Here is a 4716-nt window from a genome sequence, read left to right on the forward strand (position 1 = left end):
TATTTTCCTATAAATGTAATGGACTGGGTTACATGATGAAAGATTGAAGACATGGTAAGAGAGATGTGACCCCTGACAATGTGGGACCCCCGCAACTCATGTGAGAGATTAACAAAGGACAGACTACAGAAAGTGAACTTAGTGAACGAGAGATATGGTTCGTTCACATGTACAGGTTGGGTCAGCATAGGAGACCAACCAGAATTTGAAGTTAGTATCCTCAGAGATACAGGAGCAAATCAGAGCTTGATTCTGAAAAGCCTGATCTGGGATGATCGACTTTTAGCTGGCTGTCTGAAAATTAAGGTTCATGGGTTATTGTCGGAGTGAGCTATGCCCATGTGAGCTGTCAGACTCAAGTCAGATTATTTGTCGGCGGAGGTGATGTTGGGAGTGTGTCCCGACATACCTGTTCCAGGGATAAAAGTGATCCTAGGTAATGACTTGTTCGGGTCGAAGGTGTTACCGGAACTCATAGTGAAAGTTGTGCCATATGGGTGCCAGAAGGGCCACAGTACTGATGGGACACCAGACAGAGTATACCTTGCTAGCATCCTAGAGGATGAGTCAGAGGACAGCCAAGTCATTGTGTACTCTGCCTGTGTAGTGGCATGGTCACAGGTTGCCGACAAGTGAGACACTGGAGGTGAGGTGACAGTGTCGACTCCACTGAGGGAAGAGACCGACGTGGAGATAGCGTGGCTGTTTAGTGAAGGACCAGCTCGAGAAAATGAGGGCATGACGAGGTCAGAGGTGAAGATGACCCTGCCGGAAAAAAACTAGTGTGAACAGAGTGGACCTAGAGCAACAAGTACGGTCGAGTACAGCCGAGTGTAGTACAGTACTTGAGGAAGCCTTGAGGGAACGTGGAAGAGTTGAAGGGGAAGAATTGGAGTCTCGTAGTAGAGCAGAATGGGAGAAGGGCATGATAATGTCGCAAGCATGGAGAGGTAGAAGAAAGTCTAAGGTTCGATGGAAGTCGAAGGAGATAAAGTTACAGATAATTGTGGAGATGAAAGAAGGGATCGTCGGTGAAGACGAGAGAGTGAAGTATGATGACGTGACGGACGTATGATGGTGGTAGATTGAAGTATGAGGATGATGAACCGAAGTATGAGGACGACAGAGGAGGAACAGATAATAGATATCTAACACTTTACGTCTGGAATGCAAAAAGAAGACGAAGGGGAGGTGGAAATCAGTAAGCTAGAGAGGGCTGAGGGAGCGAAGGTGTCCAACACAGACAGCCTGGCCAAGGTGAGAGAGAAGTTTGGTCATTTAGAGGATGATCATGTGTCCAACAGGTGATGAACCAGGTGTTGCAGGCGATGAGTCACAATAACGTGGCTAAAGTATGTTGACCAGACCACACGCTAGAAGATGAAGGGACGACGACGTTTCGGTCCGTCCTGGACCATTCTCAAGTCGATTGTCCAATCGACTTGAGAATGATGGACTGCAATATATATGTTTGTTATCCCTAACCTATCCCAATATCTTCTGTTTTGGGTTGGTTATTTTTTCTTGACTTCATTTCAACACATATTGACCTACAGCTTTACATATTCGAGTATGAATGCCAAGCAATGTTAATTAAAACATTCAAGAACATTCATTTATTAGAACTATCATATTCATTGTCGATAACTTAAAACTTCAATTACCTCTCTCTAAAAAAAAAGAACTTTGGGACCGCTTCAAAAATTCAATTTCTGACCGATTCTCACCATTTTTACATATATGTGCAAAGTGTTTAGTTCTAAAGTTTCCTCTCTTTCGTTTAGTCATAAATCAATTACTATTTGAGGTATTAATTTTTTGTATCTAAATTCTGCATATTTCGATGGCCATATGGAAAAAATCGTTTCAGTAAACTATACTCTCAAACAATATTTTGCAGCAAGGAAACTGAACTTTATATGCCATTCTGAGACCACAATGAATAAAATACCATTGGGTGACATTTTAATATTTTTAAAGCTAATTTGAATTTTTTTTTTTCTATTTATGGAATGATGTTAATCTATTAGGAAAAGTTGGAGCATTTACCATGAAAATACTACTCATAAAAGAATTGTGTTTGAGGAAGTTTCGGTGCACCATCACCGGGCCCCTTAACTTGGCGAAGAGTGAGTTTGGAAGAGCCCGACTGATTCTGTATGAATTTTTCCGCCATAGCCACTCCTATGATGAGTTTGTTGTCTAAGAATAACACGTTGGAATGGAATGGAGTAGCTCAAGAGGCGTTTGATAAAACCAACAGATTATTGATTGAGGCGCCTGTATTAGTGTCGACGGATTTTGAGGACTGTTTGCGTTGTTTGTGAATGCCAGAGATGTAGGCGCCTGGGATGTATTGACGCAGCAAAAGGACGAAATATATCGCCCCGTGTCTTTCTTCTCCATGAATTTTGCAAAGCATCAGAGATCATACAGTATGGTAGAGAAAGAGACATTGGCATTGGTCCTGGCACTCAAGTATTTTGATGAATACGTAAGTGGAGAATGATACCCAGTTGCTGTGTATACAGATCATAATCCCCGGGAATTGCTGAGTAAGAGGAAGCACGCAAATGAGAGGTTAACTAGTGGTTCCTGTTACTTCAAGAGTATAACCTGATCATGAGACATGTAAAAGAGCGAGATAAAGTGGTGGCTGACACCTTGACACGAGCCTAGCCACTGAGAATAACTCTAAAAAATAAGGGAAGGGGAGTGTTGAGACCCCAGTTTACCTGGAGAAACGAGTCTACCTGATGAGAGTTACTCTGCTTTCCGGACCAGAAATTAAGAGGTCAGTGGAAGATATGTATGCAATATACGTCAGTGAGTGATTTAATAATACAGGCAGAGAACAAGCATCTTTTCAATGTTATTGGAAATAGAATGTTGACAGTTTGGGACGCTATGTGACGTTAAAAGGTCACAGTAACGCCATTTGAGTTGCCACAGTCATCAGAGGTAGACGTGTGTTCCTGTATCCTAGGAATATTGAAGAATACGGCCCTGGATGAATTGTTTGAGTGCCAGCTACAGTGCATAGCTGTTGAGGAAGCTGCCAAGGGCGTGACGCACGTAACCTCTCAGTATTTATGAAGATTTGGAGACGACCTCAAGCCGAGTGGTGGTCGTGTCTGTGTGGAACTCTAAACAGTATCCTATTCTATCCTCAGGTGGAGGAAGATAGGTATGTGACTTTGTGTGGAGCTTGCCAGGCGAGTGTGTGGGCCCAAGTTAGGAGCAGAAGAGCTGTGTGAGCTTACAGTGGGAGGCAGTCTTAAGGAGATTTTGTTGGAAGTCTCAGAGGACGCCATCTTGGAGCGCTCCCCAAGCTACAGATTCAGTAAGCTCCTTTATCCGTTGAAATAGTGGTTGCCTGCGCTAGATCGTGTGCCCAGCGATCATGGCAAGTGTTTTATGCAAGTAGGATTCATATTTTTTTGTAGACAGTGAGTAAAAATAAGCTGTTAAAAATAAACAGATAAGAGAACATGCTGAAGGGAGGAGTGATACACCTTCTCTCGAGGAAGTGCAGTGTGGATGTTACGACCCTGGGTTCTCCAGTGGAAACCAGAGGTCAAAATTGAGCTATTAAACTTTCTGGTAGTACAGTTGAGGCATCACGAGCGGCAATTGTTTGTATCTTCCCTGCCAGACGTAAGACTATTATTGTTTCTCAAAGAGCATTTAAAGACTGAGCTGGGGGTTGATTATTAAATAATAACATAGGCACCAACTTTGCTTACTAATACTTTCTAATCATTTGTAAAGTAACAATACGTTGCATAGGGGAAGATCTTTAATGTGCTTAGCTGCACGATCAATTAGGCTCCTTCCGGCACCACGACATGAGGGAGGCTAGCTGGTCGCTAGGAGCTTTCTTCTCTGGCTGGCGTTCGTGCGGACGAGACCTACTCTGTGGCTGCACCCCTACTCTTCTCCCTTCTCCTCTTACTTATTTCCCTTACCTGAAGTTCCTGTACCCTTAAGTTAAGTACGGGGCATTATTAAGTGTACCTACTCTGGTAGTAACGATTGGTGAGACCTGGGGGTAGTATTTGCCAGTGTTTTGGGTACCCCTAAGTGTTGTGTTTTGTATTAGGGTCCCACGTGGTTTCCCTACCCTAAGCTGCATCCAGCTTCAGTGCTTATCCAGTAGTACTTTACCCTAGCTTGTTCTTAGTGTAAACCTTGTATCCTGCCTACGTGGACCAAGGCTTTTAACGTAAGATAGTGTGGTAAAGTTATTATTATTATTGTTATTGGTGTGAGTGTATTTGGGGGGTTGTTAAGGGGTTAATAAATAAGTACATGAATTACAGGGTATCCCTTCTTCCTGTGTGGGAGCGCAGTGATCAACCCTTAGACTAACATATATGGTCTAGTAGCAAGTTATTACTACTGTGGATAGTTTATTTTGGGGGCCGGGCCTTTTAGCTCTCCCATATTTGATACTCTGTCTTCTAACTACCCTTACCCCTTAATAGTACCAGTACCCCATAGAAGCCCCACACACCCATCATTTATAACAGTGGATAACTGAGGGGCGGAGGTCCCCTGCGTCGTGACCAGGGCAGAGGTCCAAGCATCGTGTCAAGACATGTTACCAGTACAGACTCGCCCAAGGATGGGGAGCACCACAGTTGGGCCGATGCGGAGGAGAGGAGAAGGGGATGAGGAGGAAGAGGACGGGTAAGAGAAGGGGATGAAGAGGAA

Source organism: Procambarus clarkii, unplaced genomic scaffold (genome assembly GCF_040958095.1).
Source record: "Procambarus clarkii isolate CNS0578487 unplaced genomic scaffold, FALCON_Pclarkii_2.0 HiC_scaffold_97, whole genome shotgun sequence".
Lineage (NCBI taxonomy): Eukaryota > Metazoa > Arthropoda > Malacostraca > Decapoda > Cambaridae > Procambarus > Procambarus clarkii.